Here is a 17,746-nt window from a genome sequence, read left to right as displayed (position 1 = left end):
TTCCCAACACAACACAAGCCTTTATTGGCATACAAAACAGGACAAAATTTTAAAACAAAACAAGGTTAAGAAGTGCAGTTAAAATTACTAATTTCCAGTATAAAATTTGCAACAGTTTCACAAAAGAGCACATCAGAGCTGTTCAGGAGATTGGGTATCTTATAACACTCGTGCCACTGAGAACATTGCAAGAAAAGGGAATTCATGTATTTCATGTGTATCTTATTGTATTTAGGGCATAGAAACAGAGAATGGTCAAGTGTTTCAACCGTAGTCCTATCACATGAACAAACTCTTTTAGCACGTTCCATATTCTTAAATCTTCCCTCCAGCAGAGCTGATGGAGGATGAAGTTTCCCACTTTTGTGCATAGAGGATTCTCCCTGGTGATGTCGTGTGTAAAAGCAAAGTTCTGGGTTTTCCCCCCTTCAAATTGTCCTTAAATCCGTGTCACCAGCTTTTCCAATCCTGCAGGACCCTTTTGAATTCTGACTAAGGGTCGTGAACACAACTTTTAAAAAATGTGTCGCCATGAAAAGCCAGGGTTACAGTAACTCTAGTTTTAACTCAGCTTCAACATTTCAGGTGGGACCTGCAGTGAAGGTCGATAGTGGCAGCTGTCTCTGAAGTTGCTTTTTAAAGAAGTCTGCACAGCCGGTCACATTTCCATCTGGCCGGTTAGAAACCCTGGGTCAAGGCCTGATTGTCTGCTCTTGTGGTGGGTTTCCAAATGGGAGCAGGAGATCTGCTTTCTGGAGGAAAGTCGGTCTGTGTACAGCATGCTTCCTTTCATTTCTTCATCTGTGTTGCTTTGGCTATGCATGCTTGTTATGGTGTGACCTTCACATGAGAACTTCAGAGCATTTTATCTGAGGCTTGTGAGGTGGGTGGGTGGATGGGTGGGTGGGCGGGCGTGGGAGGGGGAGCTGCAGCAGCTTGAGAATAAGCGTTGGCAGCTCCCTGAGATTGGGCGGAGGGGGTTTTGCGGGGGGTTTTGCGCCCATTTTCAGATTGGACCATCTTCTGATTTTCTCTCTATAAAATAGATCCTGTTTCCAACGGAGTCTGCTTTGCCTAGAAATCTAGAGAAACGACACCCTGCTGGATCAAAGCTCCAATTGTTTCCACCTACTTTCTAAAAACACTTTGTGGGCAACAGGTTGGATTGGACAGTTGCCATAAGCAACTGTCTCAGAGAATGAGTTTCCTGCTCTGTTCTGAAGCTTGCAGATCGATATTGGGCCAGTCATTCTGATCTACCTCACAGGGTGGTTGTCAGCTGGAGCCACCCACTCCCATCATAGCTCTGCAACTTTCATGTCCCATGGTGGTTTGCTTTCATATAGGCCAATTTATGTATGAAAATGGTCTTCTATCCTCCTTGTCTACTGCAAGGAGAAGGTCATGTTTTCTAAGTTTAGCTGCCTATTTTAAGCTCCTATCAACAATTTACCAAGTAAATGTCAAGAGCAGGGGTCTGCAACCTGCGGCTCTCCAGATGTTCATGAACTACAATTCCCATCAGCCCCTGCCAGCATGGCCAACTGGCCATGCTGACAGGGGCTGATGGGAATTGTAGTTCATGAACATCTGGAGAGCCGCAGGTTGCAGACCCCTGGTCAAGAGGAAGGAAAGGGTATATAGTCACCCTCATTCACAACAATCCTGTGAGGTAGGTTAGACAAGACTGCTACTAGCCCACGGTCACCCAGTGAACTTCCTGAGTAGGAACTTGAACCCAGTCCTAATCTGGCACTTTAGGCACTACCTACTGCATCCGAGCTACTGGCTTGTGGAAAAACAGTTATAAGCTGCAAAGTGCTCCGTTTAATAATAAAGGTGCAACAGTCATATATCACAATAGCATCACATAAACCAGAAGACAGACAATTATAAATCCAGGCACGTATATCTGCTAACTAGCCGGTAAGCAATATGAAAGCCCCCGTAGAGAAAGAATCAGAGTACAAAAATATACATGAGGTTATCAAAACATATACTGAAGCAAGCCTTTGAAAAAATACTCTCCAGGTAAGTGCCGGATAAGTGAAGCAGTCACAATAATCAATGAGAAGTAAGAAAACGTACGGGATTTTCCGGATGACCTCCTTTTTGCTGTGAAAAGGTTATTAATGTACGATTTACCGTAATATATGGCACATTCTATTTGTTATTGCATTTATTATCATATTTATATGTGCAGCTATTTTTGTGATTTTTAATGATTCACACCATATTTATATAATTATTTATCATGATTTATGTTTTATATACAATGTTCTTTTTGTATTATAGTGCCTAAGACTTGACATGTTGAATCCCATATGGACAAGCATATAAAATCTACGAGAGCCAGTGTGGTGTAATGGTTAAGCACAGGTTTGATCCCCTGCTCTGCCACTTGAGCTGTGGAGGCTTATCTGGGGAACCAGATTAGCTTGTGCACTCTGACACATGCCACCTGGGTGACCTTGGGCTAGTCACAGTTCTTCAGAGCTCTCTCAGCCCCACCTACCTCACAGGGTATTTGTTGTGGCGGGGGCGGGGAGAGAAGGGAAAGGACATTGTCAGCCCCTTTGAGTCTTCTTACAGGAGAGAAAGGCGGTTATAAATCCAAATTCTTCTTCAAACTCTTCCATGCCTTGCTGAAGAAGCTTTTCACAGCAAAACGGAGGGCACCCAGAAAATCTCATTACTTCACTTTGATTATAGTGACCACTTCACTTACCTGCCACTTACCTGGAGTGTATTTCTCATAGGCTTGTTTCAATATATGTTCTGATGGCCTACTGTATATTTTTGTATTTTGATTTTTTTTCCCTACAGGGGCTTTCATGCCGCTTACCAGCTGGTTAGCTGATATATGTACATGGATTTATAATTGTCTGCCGTCTTGTTCGTGTGATGGTCTTGTGATATTTATTTATTCATTCATTTATTATTTGATTCAATATACCGCCCTATCCCCGAAGGGCTCAGGGCGGTGAACAATATAATATCATGTATAAAAACATATATATAAGTTAAAACAATTACATTCTAAAACAATATCCCACGAAACCCATATGCAACCCTCCCAGAAGAGAATAATGGGTCCCGGTGATTTTAGGGACCCTATATAGCGGGGAGGAGGGCAGGGCACTGTTGCACCTTTATTATTAAGTTGAGAACTTTGCATCTCATCATAGTTGGTTTTTCCACAAGCTTGGGTGCAGTAGGTATTCTTTGGTTTGATTAGCTTGCTTTGCTATACCTCCTCCCCACCTTTTTTCTGTTACTTTAGGCACTACATTGTCATGCAAAATCCCAATCCTCTCCCTGAAGGGCTAGCTTTCTAATTGCAGGGCAGGATGTTTTTCCCAATAGAAAGTAATTTTTCCATGTATGGCTGCTGGCACGCCTTGCTCCGCTTTGTGTGCTGATTGAGGTTTCCAATTGGCCATTGGAGACTTGATAGACTGTTGCTTTCATCACCAGAGCACAAAGCTCTTTGCTATGTGACCAAAGGTAAATAGTGGCAACCATCTTTTTGTAGCCATTTTCCCAAAGTGGAACGGACACAGTCCTGTGCTCCAGTTCTTATTTCACAACTGCCTGCACATATACTTAGCAGAAACTTTCACCCCCTTTCAGCCCATTAGACATGTGCTGCATTCTTGCATGAGACACTGGTTTTTCACAATCTCGATGAGATAATGTGTAGGTTTGTCTCCAAGTTCTTTCTGAGCCCGTCATTAAAACAATGTGCCAAAACAATGGTGATATAGCCTTTGATATGAGAATCCCAAGAGTGTTTTTGTGCAATTTTCCCCCCTGTGCACACTTGTGTCTGAGTAACGCACAGGCCAACTCGAGTTCTGGAATCAGGCAATTCTATTAATTCCAGGGATGTTAATTAACAAGGACAACATGTAAAGGGCTGTATACTTTATTTCAAGTACTGCCCCTAGCTGCTGCAGTTGGGGCGTCATCTTTATGATGCTTCCATATTTTGGGGGAAAGAGATTGTTTTTAATGTATTGCCGAAGGCTTTCACGGCCAGAATCACTAGGGTGTTGTGGGTTTTCCAGGTTGTATGACTGTGTTCCAGTAGTATTTTCTCCTGACGTTTCGCCTGCATCTGGGGCTGGCATCTTCAGAGGATCTGATGGTAGCGAGTGGGGTATATATTCCTGTGGGATGTCCAGGGTGGGAGAAAGAACCATTTGCATTGGTTAAAAGTGTTAAGGGTTCAATTTGCAAGTGAAATTTGCATGTGTTAAGTGGAATCCACCCATTTTAGCATATGTAAGTTACACTGAAGTTGCATAATCCAATTAGTGAGGGCATCTGCAAAGCAGTTTGGCATATTAATCCATTTGATTGCTTCCTGCCTGGAGACCTCCTGTGTCTGAGTGGGCTTCACGAACCATTGTCTTGATTCTAGTGTTTTTCAGTACTGTTAGCCAAATTTGTTCATTTTCACGGTTTCTTCCTTTCTGTTGAAATTGTCCATGTGCTTGTGGATTTCAAGGGCTTCTCTGTGTAGTCTGACGTAGTGGTTGTCAGAGCGGTCCAGAATTTCTGTGTTTTCAAGTAACATTCTGTGTCCAGCTTGGTTTATCATGTATTCTGCTATTGCTGATTTTTCAGGCTGAATTAGTCTGCAATGCCTTTCATGTTTTTTGATGGAACATGGCCATACAACCCAGAAAACCCACACCACCTTAGATTGTTTTTACTTTCTTCAGAGCTCTGCTGGGTTACGAGCCAAGCTTGTGTGGAGCTGGACTCTGCTCTGGCGCTACCGCCTGTCTTCAGGTGTTTCTCCTAGGCCCCTTCCGGACACTATCAGAGGCGCACTCAGGTTACGACTTCGATACGGGCGTGAGTCGCATTACCTCAACTTCTATAGAATACTCCCGTTCCTCCGCACAGCAGCTGACTCGTGTCTCCAGAGCTGAGCTCAGAGGGCGGGACCACCTCCCTGCGCTGCGTTCCGATTGGTTGCTGAGTCCCCCATTCTGCACATGCCCAAAGCTTTTCGCCACCGCCACGAGTCTCCCCATCTGCGCATGGGCAAAATACTGAGCTGTGATTGGCTAGATGGCAGAGTTGAGTCGACGGAGATTCCGCACTCCGCCGGCTTCGGCAAACCGAAGCACAACTCCGAAGTGCTCCATCTGAGCTCGACTCAACCCCCCAGTCGAGCTCAGAAATTTAACGGCGAGAGGGGGTTGAGTCGAGTCAGACATGAGTCCAACGCTACATCTGTGAGGAGGACTCGGGTCAGACTCAAGTCGATCTAAGGTCGACTCCTACAATGCGGAAGGGGCCCTAATGAGGTGCCAAAGGTCCTGTGGGCATGCTCCCTCCTGGGTCTCTGAAGTCCCTGAGACCAGTTCCTCTTGCATGCTGGAGGCGGAGGAGCTACGTTGCCTGTGCTCAGCTGATGCAATTGAATCTGTTGCTCACATTCTTTTGCATCGGGAGCTCCACTCTGATGACAGGCATCGTTCAATAACCCCCTTACTATCTCAGTTCAAACCCTTGGGAAATTATCTAGGGAATGCTGATTGAATTCTGATGAAGTATTTGTTGGAAGACAAAATTAACATCTGTCAGATTCAGAAGGCAGCCCTGCTGGGATCCGCACGAATACTACACCGATACATTACAACTTCTGAGGCCTCTGGGTGACGCTCGAATTGTAATGAAAGATCAACAACAAGCTGTGATGTCAAACAAACGTGTATATTATGGAGCTAGGAAAAGTGCGACTCAAACAATCATCTTCCTGAAACCAAAGGATGGCCAATATACTACAGATGGGTGCACAACAGGGCCACGAGTGAGCTTGTGACTCCCCTAGATCAGAGGCCCTTTTCGAGTCTGCGGATACCTTAGGACAGTGGTGGCGAACCTTTGGCACTCCAGATGTTATGGTTCGCCACCATGGCCTTAGGAATTCTGACTCAGTGCGGTGGGTGAGGCCACAAAATGGCTGCCATGGCTGATCTTCAGTCACGTGGTCACATCCTTTCTGCTGTTGTGGCATCTGTTTCTGAAGCAATGTTTTTAAAAATCTGTATTGTCAATCAAATCTCCAGCAGCCCATTACAAACACTGCTGGGCAAAAGCCCTACCTGGTCCCTCCCACTGCCGAGAAACTCTTGATCAATGCCAGGAGGTGTCCTAGCAGGTACCAGGGAGCCATGGTTCATAATGGGCTGCTGGAGATTTGATTGACAATACAGATTTGTAAAAACATTGCTTCAGAAACAGATGCCATGTCGGGGAACCCAGCTTTAGATTTTTCAGGCGGAATGTCAAGAGAAAAGGATATTGGGGGGAGGGGAGGAATAAGTGAATTCTGGTACCAGACCTGCGGACAGAAATCTGCTGTTTGCAGGCTTGAAAGACAGGCTGCTCCACAGTCTCAATTCAATTAGATGAGGTGGCGCTGTGGTGTTGAAGCAGAGGGCAGGAGAATTTTATTCCACCAGTCTGGGGCCAGAGCCGAGACAGGTCCTGTCGTGGTTGAGGACAGTGGAAAGCTTTTGGGCAGGGGTCACCAATCAGTTATTTGCTAGGTGTAATGTTCTTAAGAAGAGTTTAAGAGAGGCTTATATAATTATGCATGGTGGAGACAGAATGAGAGAGAGAGCTCTAGAACTCAGAGCCCTTGACAAACCGGATGGGCAGCAGACGTGGCACGGATCAAAAGAAGTACTTCTTTGCATGGCATATAATTAAGGTATGGAACTTGCTCCAGGAATGAAGGGAAGGTGGGAAGGTGCCACCAGAGGTACCAAACGTGGTTAATCTAGAAGATTACCAAGGCAGGTTGGACAAACCCACCAGGAGAGATCTGGTTATGGCTGTCAGCCATGATGGCTAAATGGAACCTGCCCAGTTAGAAATAATTTACCTCTGAATACCCATTGCAACAACTGCAGGGCGGGCAGACTTTCGACTCCATGCTGAGTTTATTGGAGCGTCTGAACTACATGCCCCTTTTTAATTCAAACCTCCACACCCCTCTGAAGCAACCCATCCGTGTTCATTCAATCCATTCAGGTGATCCAGTTTGCTTTTCGCAGTGATTATTCTGACAGATAAGGCCTGGTTGTGAACTTTCACCATGTACTGATTTAGCACATAATTGAGTGAAGAGGAGAGATATCTCAGGTATCTCTGCAATCCTGCATTCTTTCATTCTTTACCACTATCTGAGCACAGCCTTGAACTAAACAGTTGCCTCACAGGGACACTGCGCCTGGATAAAGGGGATTACAGCCAAACAATTTGAGCCCAGTGTGACTGAAGGTTGCTTCAGAGTTCACTCACAGTCAGCCACGAAGAAGCAAATGTTGGCTGCTGGCTGGGCCCTTCAGTCTTCAAGCTATTTTGGACATGTGTCCGTTGCCAGGAGGGGCATGTGCCAAAACCATGTGCTTCTTTGGCACAAGGTGAGGTTTTATTTGCTTTGGGTCTCTGGAAAGGGCTCATGGGGAACAGTTGTCCGAGCTGTGAAGCAAGGTATCATTGGGGTGTTCATTAGCCTATATGGCAACCAATATGCCAGTGATGGTGAACCTTTTCGAGACCGAGTGCCCAAATTGCAACCCAAAACCCACTTATTTATCGCAAAGGGCCAACATGGCAATTTAACCTGAATACTGAGGTTTTCGTTTCGAAAAAACAATTGTGTAGCTCAGGAGGCATGTATTGCTACTCAGAAGTAAGCGTTAATATTGGTTCTTCGGTGGCTTTGGCTTTGGAAGCTAACGCTGTGCAACTCTTCCAACGGGTGAATCATGACCCTAGGAGGGTTTACTCAGAAGCAAGCCCCATTGCCAGAAACCAAGCTTCCTCCCAGGTAAAGGATCGTGCTTTAGTTCTTCGCATGAAAATCAGTGGGGTTTAACAGCACTTAACAGGGTTACATACACTGCTTTCCCAAAACTAGGTCTTAGGTTTAATGCTAATAATCGAGCCCAGTGGCCCAGGCCAGCCTAGATGTGGGGGGAGGGGCACTCTGTGCGTGCCCACAGAGAGGGGTCTGAGTGCCACCTCTGGCACCCGTGCCATAGGTTCGCCACCACTGCAATATGCCAACTGGTTGTTGTGGGCTTTCCGGGCTGTGTGGCCGTGGTCTGGTAGATCTTGTTCCTAATGTTTCTCTGTGAGAGAAGTTCTCTCTGTGACACAGATGCAGGAAAAACGTTAGGAACAAGATCTACCAGACCACAGCCACGCAGCCTGGAAAGCCCACAACAACCAGTTGAGTCTGGCCATGAAAGACTTCAACAACATACCAATTCTTTATTTTCTTACTGTTCATTCAACCAAATGGTCATGAACAGCCATTATGCCCGTTTGGCAGGTAGCTAGGGCTGATACCACGAGAGATAGAGAACGAGTCGGGAGATTTGTGGCTTTGAATCGAGAACTTTCCATTTCAACGTTTCACAAAAATATTTTAATGTGAATGTACTGTCAAAGGCTTACGTGGCTAGAATCAACTGACTTGTCGTGGACTCTCCAGGCTGTGTGACTTGGGGGTCCACTAGTTTTTGCTCCCCCCGTGTTTCACCCGCCTGCAAAACATTAGAAGCAAAAACTCCCAGACCATGACCATGCAGCCCAAAAAACCAACAGCCAGTATTTTAATGCTATTTTGAATCTTTCCAAAAGCCACATCCTATCAGTTTAAAGCAGCCCGTGAAAAACAAATAAAACCACCAGCATATTCTAAACCAACTTAAGAGGTTCAGCCCAGGATCATGACACTGCTGAGCACACATAAACGGTTTTTCATGTCTTGCCTCTGTGTGTCCTCCTGTGCTGACAGGCAGACATCCATCTGGTGAAGCTCTGCCTGTTGAATGTCTGCCTGTGAGGAAAAAGCCTGGCCTGAAGAGAGAAATGTGGCAATTCGTCTCCACACTAACAATCATCACTATCTTTAAGAGTGCAATGTCAACATTAGCCCAAATAAACTCAAAAATACACACGTTGCACTCTGGCTGTGTCTAATCTTATATATTAATCTTATATATAATTGAACAACTTAACACTTCTATTTGTATTTACATTTCCTTATTTCTCTGACAAAGTTCTTAAAGATACAGTATAAGTCTTCCAACTCTTATAACTAAACATAAATAATCACTTAGTCCATTCAATTCTTTGTTCAGAAACAAAACTTCAGTTCCATACAGTCCATATTTCAATTCTGCAGGTTCTACATAGAAACGTCTCGCGCATATAGAACGTTTTTCGTGCGTCTTCCTCAGTATGCCAGTATGTTCAAACAACTTCCAACAGTTCTTTGAGGCTTCTAATGGGTATATCTGAAATTAAAATTACACAGATATTACGTATATATACTGAAATCAAAATTATGCCTATTTCCTCTATCTTTCTTGCACCAGTCCATTTTCATCTGTCTTTCCTGCATCTTTTATTTTTATTACTCCCATTACTCCACTGGCTCTCTGTTAAGAGTTGCCCGCTCCCATCTCTGCCTTCCGTTTGTCTTTCGCTGACTCATAGACAGAGCTTCATGTAAGACAGACTTAATTGAAACCACCTGTGCAGCTGTCGTCGATCTTACAGATGACATGCGAAATCCAGCGCTTTGTTAAGACCTATTCTATCTGTCTGGAATTTAAAGATATATCTATTTTCCATTTGTAACAATTTTTTCTCCACATTGCCCACAGAAAATTCCTCTTGCAAACGGTATATTACACAGAGAAATAAGGAAATGTAAATACAAATAGAAGTGTTAAGTTGTTCAATTATATATAAGATTAATATATAAGATTAGACACAGCCAGAGTGCAACATGTGTATTTTTGAGTTTATTTGGGCTAATTCGTCTCCACAACCAGCTTGTAAAAGAAGCTAACGTTGAGAGAACCAAGTCCCAAATCCACCTGCTGTACTATGTAGTGGAAGCAAGAATTTAACGGAGTTCTCCTATAAACTTGGGCTTGTATACAGTACAAGGTTTAGCTGTAAAAGAGCAAACATGATGTAGTGGTTAAGAGCAGGTGATTCTAATCATGAGAACTGGGTTTGATTCCCCACTCCTCCACCTGGGGCTTATCTGGTGAACCAGAAGTGTTTCTGCACTCCTACATTCCTGCTGGGTGACCTTGGGCTAGTAGCCACAGTTCTCTCTGAACTCTCTCAGCCCAATCTACGTCACAGGGTGTCTGTTGTGGGGAGAGGAAGGGAAAGCAGCTTGTAAGCCGCCTTAAGTCTCCTTACAGGAGAGAAAGGTGGGGTATAAATCCAAAACTCTTCTTCTCTTCTCTAAAACTTCCTGCCACTTGGCTGAAAAATGTTCCTTTATATATAAAAAAACTACACTGTGCCATGAATGCTAAAAGAGAGTGCCTCTGGGAATGCTCAGAGTGTTTCCTCATCTCTAATGAAGCAGCTACACCAGCAGTTAAGAAAGATACCTTGGCAACCTTCACTTTATGATATTAAGAGTGCAGTGGCCACTATAAACATTGCCCTAAACTTGTTCCACAGAGAAGCTGGACATGTTCACTTGGGAATTTCCCGCAATCTTTATACAGAAATAAACTTCACCCAAATAAGCAAGCATAAGATTGTTGGCAAGTCAAGTGTGTCTGCCCAGGCCCTAGGGCTATGGCCAAGATTAGGCAACTCAGAAGTAAATCTCATTTCTATGCACTTTTGTTCAGAACTAAACCTGCCCCATGAAAGTACACGAGGGATTATAATCTACAGCCAGACATATAGATTAAGCAAAAGTACATTCTACTCTTTGCAGTGGGGTTTACCCTCAATTAAGGGTACACACAGATGCAGCTGGACAGCACCTGGGTATGTTCACTTAGAAACAGACCCAGCTGCTCTTTCCTAAATGTGCACAGAATTGAAGTCTTACAAAATACTATTGTTTACCTGAGAGTAAATCCCATTGTGTATTGTTTACTCAGTGGCATAAGAACATAAGAACAAGCCAGCTGGATCAGACCAGAGTCCATCTAGTCCAGCACTCTGCTACTCGCAGTGGCCCACCAGGTGCCTTTGGGAGCTCACATGCAGGAGGTGAAAGCAATGGCCTTCTGTGGCTGCCGCTCCCGAGCACCTGGACTGTTAAGGCATTTGCAATCTCAGATCAAGGAGGATCAAGAGTGGTAACCATAGATCGACTTCTCCTCCATCAATCTGTCCAAGCCCTTTTTAAAGCTATCCAGGTGAGTGGCCACCACCACCTCCTGGGGCAGCATATTCCAAACACCAATCACACGTTGCTTGAAGAAGTGTTTCCTTTTATTAGTCCTAATTCTTTCCCCCAGCATTTTCAATGAATGCCCCCTGGTTCTAGTATTGTGAGAAAGAGAGAAAAATTTCTCTCTGTCAACATTTTCTACCCCATGCATAATTTTATAGACTTCAATCATATCCCCCCTCAGCCGCCTCCTCTCCAAACTAAAGAGTCCCAAACGCTGCAGCCTCTCCTCATACGGAAGGTGCTCCAATCCTTCAATCATCCTTGTTGCCCTTGGTCCACTTGGAGGTCTTCGCAAGCCTTTGTGGTTCTCACCGCCCTACATAATTTGGTATCATCCGCAAACTTGGCCACCACACTACCCACCCCTACTTCCAGGTTATTTATGAATAGGCTAAAGAGCACCGGTCCCAAAACGGATCCTTGGGGGACACCACTCCCTAACCCAATCAGTGATGGGATTCAATAATTTAACAACTGGTTGTTTACAAGCACCATTTTAACAACCGGTTCTGCCGAAGTGGTACGGACCTGCTGAATCCCACCACTGGCCCCAACCTTTTTGAACCTGTGAGTTCATGTGAGCAAGTGTCAGTATTAAAAGTCAATGTGTGCAACTACTGTGTAAAATGTGACTTGAAATTTGTCCCTGGCCTTTCCCTCCCTCCCTGACTCTGTGCTGTGTTTCCAATTGGGGGTGCTGGATATACCGCCAGAAAACGTTTTCACAGCAGTAATAAAACATTTTGAAAGCATTTTAAGTCATAGGACACTTAAAACACTTTAAAGTGTTATAACAGTTGTTAAACATTTTGAAAGCATTTTGAAAATGTTGTAAAACATTATTTCCGCTGTGTGGCATGAAGAAGAAGAGTTGGATTTATATCCCCCCTTTCTCTCCTGTAAGGAGACGCAAGGGGGCTTACAAACTCCTTTCCCTTCCCCCCTCACAACACCCTGTGAGGTAGGTGGAGGTGAAAGAGCTCTGAAGAACTGTGGCTAACCCAGGGGTCTGCAATGCGTGGCTCCAGAGCCACATGTGGCTCTTTCAGCCTTATACTGCGGCTCCACGTCACCTGGAGGTCGGAGGGTAGCGTGGGCGTGTCCCTCCAGCCCTCCAGAGCAGCGCTGGACGGGAGAGTGAGTGGAGGGGCCGAACTGGAGGGGGCTCCGTGTGTGAGGGTGCCGCTTTTCGCATCCCCTCCACTCACCTCTCCTTCCAGCGCTGCTCTGGAGGGCTGGAGGGGCGCGCCCACACTGCCCTCTGACTCCTGGAAGTCAGAGGGTAGCATGGGCGTGTCCCTCCGGAGCAGCCGCCATCCCCCCTCTGCCATCCCCCCTCTGCCCTATGGAGCAGGCAGCTGCTTGCTCCGTCGGGCAGAGGGGGTTTCCCTGCCTGGTGCCTCTGCCTCCCACTGCTGGAAGGAAAGCGCGTAGAGTGGAGGGGCCGAGACTGGCAGGAGAACAGCCCCCCATGTAATGGGACCGCCTCTCCGGCTCGGTAGATCTTCGGGGCCATGGAAAACGGGTCCAAATGGCTCTTTGGGTGGTAAAGGTTGCCGACCCCTGGGCTAACCCAAGGTCACCCAGCTGCCGTGGTGTTTGAAGTTGCACAGATAAACTCCACAGCTCAGGGCTGACAGGAGGCGAGAAATGTAAACCCAGTCCCTCTCCAGATTGAATTACACCTGTTCTTAACCGCACTAGACCACTGCTGCCTCCTGGCCACAACCATTTGTTGTGTTCAGATTTGTGAGTTGGGGCATATTCTATAATGTGATGGCGACTTTTTGTTGCAACTTTAGTGCGCTCTTTCTAGTGTTTAGCAAGCGGTCTGGTGGACGTGGTCCAAAGGAGCTCACGCCCGCCAATTGGCACTCCTGCTTCCTGTTATAGCCAAGGGGCTCTCCAGAAACCGCCAGTAGACGCTTTAGGGCCGACTCCGAATTAACTTCCAGTTTCAGTAGCAACGAGAGGCGGAGCCTTGTCACTTTCAGGAACTGCGGAAACTTCACAGGATCTGTTCTGAGTCTCGCGCCCCCCCCCCCCTCCACCCCCGTCCCGATCGAAGCCACCCACTTAGCTGGACTACCCTTGACTCCCATTTTACTCCAGGGCATCCCACTGCCAGGAAGCGGAGTCCTCCGGATGTATAGAAGGAGGCCAGGCCAGCAGAGTCAGCGCCTCGGTGGTTTCCACTCAAATTAGAGTAGAGGTGAGTCGTGGGAGGACCTGGGAGATTGGTTTGTAGAGATTATCCCGGTCACTCCCTGCTTTAAAACAGGGTGGCTTCTGAAGTAAACCCCACGAGTGCCAACTGCTGACCCTAAAACCCATTGAAATGAAAGGGCTTAAAAGTGGAAGCTAGTCTCTTTAGAGGTCCTGGATTATGGCAGCGATGTTTTGCCTGCGTGTTATCCTGAAATGGAGGAAAAAGTGTTCGTTTCCGCGCTTTTCCTCCTGGCCTTCTTTCCTGGAAAGTAAATCTCATTTGCCTTCGTTTGAACGGCCCAGCCTCTGAGAAGAGACAGACAGGTCTGGTCCAGCCAGTGTAAGTGCCGGATCGCCTCCAGTAATAAGAGCAGTCTATCCCACGCACATTTTTTTCTTATGCTAAAGGTATTAATGTTAGCCGCTGGTTTGTAAGTGTGGTTCCTACTCGGTGTGGAATCTTTGCCCCAAAGACATCCCAACACACTAAAAAGAAATTGGTACTCCTTTTTGGGGAGAGGGTGTGGTGGGGGGTGAAGTAACCCTGAATTTGGAGGGGAGAAGATCTTTGCGTTCTGTGCCGCTTGCAGCCATTGGCTGTCCTCGGTTGGAGACAAAGTACTGGCTCTCTGGTCCAATCCAGCATCCTGGTGCTTAAACTGCACTCCTCTGTGTATTTCCTGGAAATGCTGAATCCACTGTTTGGGGCTTGCTTGTGAGTAAAACCGTGTTCCGTTGAATGGGCTTTGCTTTGGAGGAAGCCGTGGCCAGCTGGCTTGGGCTTCCTGGGCCGCTCTTTTTACGAAGAGGCTGGGCGTGTCCACTCCGAGCAACAGCCATATCCCCTTTCTACCATCCCCCCCCTCTGCCCTATGGAGCAGGAGGCAGCTGCTTGCTCCATCGGGCAGAGGGGGTTTCCCTGCCTGGCACCGCTGCCTCCTGCAGTCGCCATTCCCCCTCTGCCCCATGGAACAGGTGGCTGCCTGCTCTGTTGGGCAGAGGGGGTTGCCCTGCCTGGTGCCTCTGCCTCCCACTGCTGGAAGGAAAGGTGAGTGGAGGGGCCGAACCGGAGGCAGCCCCATGTGGAGCCGCCTCTCCGGCTCGGTAGATCTTCAGGGCCATGGAAAACGGGTCCAAATGGCTCTTTGGGCGGTAAAGGTTGCCGACCCCTGCCCTAACTTAACTTGTGCGATGTTGCTGTGCGCATGTGAGCTAGGATATATATCTCACAGCAATGATCTCACATCTGCTTTCTTCATGAGTCACCCTTCCTCTCCAAAAAAGACACCTTAAAGGCATATCACAATTATCTCCTTGTTACTACAATCAACTGAAATTGTGAGTGAGCACAGGTACAAAATGGCTGCCACAGTATACCTTCAGTCACAGTGCTGATCTTTGTGCTGTGGCGTCAGCCGCTACCGTATAATGTGTTTTGAAATCTGCAAAGCCCAACACATCTCCAGTGGCCCATAAGGAGCTTTGCTGGGAACACTCTATGGCCATGATGGCGAACCTTTGGCACTCCAGATGTTATGGACTACAATTCCCATCTGCCCCTGCCAGCATGGCCAATTGGCCATGCTGGCAGGGGCTGATGGGAATTGTAGTCCATAACATCTGGAGTTCCAAAGGTTCGCCACCACTGCTCTATGGAATGCCAGGAAAGCTTTGCCAAAGCTACTGCTTCGCGTCCGGAAGGTTCCATTTAACTACCTTGCCTGGCAGCCATTGATGGATCTGCCATCTTTCATAAACGTGTCTGATTCCCTGCTCTGCCACTTGAGCTGTGGAGGCTTATCTGGGAAATTCAGATTAGCCTGTACACTGCAACACGCGCCAGCTGGGTGACCTTGGGCTAGTCACAGTTCTTCTAGAACTCCTCTCAGCCCTACCCACTGCCTCAGCTGGGTGACCTTGGGCCAGTGCAGTCTCTGGCTTCACAGGCTCTCTTAGCCACCACCTACCTCTCCTGAGGTGTTTGTTGTGGGGGTGGGGGGGGGAAGGGAAAGGAGTTTGTAAGCCCCTTTTGGAGTCTCCTTACAGGAGAGAAAGGGGGGATATAAATCCAACTCTTCTTCTTCTAAAGCTATCCAAGCTGTCACCCGTCACCACAACCTCTGGTGGTGAGTCCTGCAAGCTGTTTTGGTTTGTCCTGCCAGACTGAGAAGAAGGCACACCACAATATTTGTTTAATCCAGACTTCTGAGTTGTCTGCATGGTGTCCTCACAATATTTATCAGATCTTTCCAAATGCCCACTTCCAAGCAATATGTCTTCAGCCTATTTACAAGGCAGGTATAATAAAATATCCAGGAATTACGCCTGTGACCTTTCACCTCTAGCCAAGTCATTATCTATTTCATTGTCCACTTTATGGCATTGTCTGTTCCAGGCAGTGCCAGGTTATCCCAATGCTCTTTTAGATCTGAGGAGGAACATATCAGGTTCTTACTGGCAGATGTAGACCCCTCTGTTACATTCTGGGTTGCCTCTTTTATGCACATGTTGATTAAATTAAGGATGAAATACCGGTACATGTGTTTCAACCTCCCAAAATAGGTGTGTCAGTTTTATTTGTTTTAATGTATTGTCTCTCTATGTCTAAATTATGTTTTTTCCCTTTTTAGTTGTATACTACTGCATTTTATTTTACTGAACTTCAGCAATGTATGTTAAGGTCTGTAACTGTGACATATTACTATTACTCCAGATATCTGAAATGAGGGGGTCTTGCTGAGATGTAATCGCTTCATTGCCCTTTGTACATCTGTAGCTAGTCGCTGATGCCCAGAAAGACACTCTGGTACAAGCTCAGAGGCACTCTTACCCGGCAGGTCATTCTGTTTACTGCCACATGCAATACTTTGCCCTGGAAAATGAGTTCTGAGAACTGTTAACTGTGGTGAATACTTGGTGAATACTCTTTTGCAGAGAGCCAGGGGTGGACTCCACATAGCATATGTAGAACAAGTTGCAGTCATTATAAGGGAACCTGTTTTCCTTTTTCCTGTTCTCGTGTGTGTTGTGCAGGCAGCGATTGGAGCCCATGGAAACAATCCAGGTTGCTTTCGTGCCTTCGCACGGAGACGCTCTCTTTTTTTAATGTCCTGCAACACATGCGTCGCTGTCACAAAATAAAAAAAGAAAAAGGGACCACCCCCCCCCCCCACCCCTGCAGCAGTGGGGCAATAATGAACATGTTGCTGTAGATCAGTCAGATTTGCTGTCATGGGGAGGAAACCTACTTGGGGGACTTTTTACACTATGGGGCACTCAGAGAATCTGTCCACGACCTTTTGGGCGATCTGCACAGAATGGCAGGGGGGCGAATTCTCCCTGACAGTGACCGGCGTGGAACTTGAAGTGAACGGGGAATGCAGCATCTCCTGCCTGTTCTGTTCACGAGGGAGCATCTGCACCCCAGGACAGTGCAAAAGAATCGCTGGTTTAGTGATCTTCGAAAATCCTGGGTTGAGGGGAATAAACTCTTTATGGGAACGGGACCTGTACGAAGTTTCCCCCCACCCCAAAAAAACCCGGTTTATATACCATACCACACCCATTCTAGTTGGCCTGTGTGTGGAATCCACCGGGGTGAGATTTGAAGGCAAAGGGTTCTGTTTGCCTTGATTCAGCTGGGATGTTTTCTCTTCCCTGCAAAGGGGTGTTGAGCGAATTCTGACAGAAGGAGATGGTGAAATGACCACGCTGAACAAATGTGGGGGGAAAGTCCACTGTTGATTCACTCCTGTGGGGGGGGGGGGTTGGAGGGCAGCGGCTGTCTTGTGAAACAGGCTTGGGTGAAAGTGGAAAGCCTCTGCCCCAGATATGTAGCAACAATAGTGGGTGGTGTGAGATTTTGGCTTTGCACGTCTGCCAGGGCTTGTGCAACATGTATAGAGTCCCTAAATCAGTGAAGAAACACATCTAGCCGTGACATGCCTCTGAAAATGCCAGCCATAGATACGGACAACACATTAGGAGCAACGACACAGCCCCAGAAAACCCATAACAACCATCTTCATTGTTTCACTGTCAGTTCCGAAAGACTTGCCAAGAGGTTTGACCTCAAAAAGTGTGGAAGGGGGGCTTTGCTGCCATGCTGGGTGGTAGTTTAGAATATGCGGGGGGGGTGGTAAATTAGATCCCCAGTTTCACCAAAAGAATTTATATGTCCAGTCCAGTTTGCCTCACAACAACCACCACCTTTATTAGGCATGCAAAATAAACTCTAGAACCGTGGTGACAAACCTTTGGCACTCCAGATGT

The 17,746-nt window shown here is 46.6% G+C and overlaps 1 protein-coding gene across 1 annotated transcript in view; it reads left to right on the top strand.

Moving 5' to 3' along the window:
• Nucleotides 1–705: 705 nt before the first annotated feature.
• Nucleotides 706–17,746, top strand: part of LOC125433912 (perilipin-3-like) — a 36,645-nt gene continuing 19,604 nt past the window's right edge. Inside the window, exon 1 of the mRNA XM_048498837.1 lies at nucleotides 706–766. The gene's annotated coding sequence lies outside the window, so the exon portion shown is untranslated. The remainder of the gene's footprint in view (nucleotides 767–17,746) is intronic.

This window comes from Sphaerodactylus townsendi, linkage group LG05 (genome assembly GCF_021028975.2).
Source record: "Sphaerodactylus townsendi isolate TG3544 linkage group LG05, MPM_Stown_v2.3, whole genome shotgun sequence".
NCBI classification, from domain to species: Eukaryota; Metazoa; Chordata; class Lepidosauria; order Squamata; family Sphaerodactylidae; genus Sphaerodactylus; species Sphaerodactylus townsendi.
This window is presented reverse-complemented; position numbering and strand designations above follow the sequence as displayed.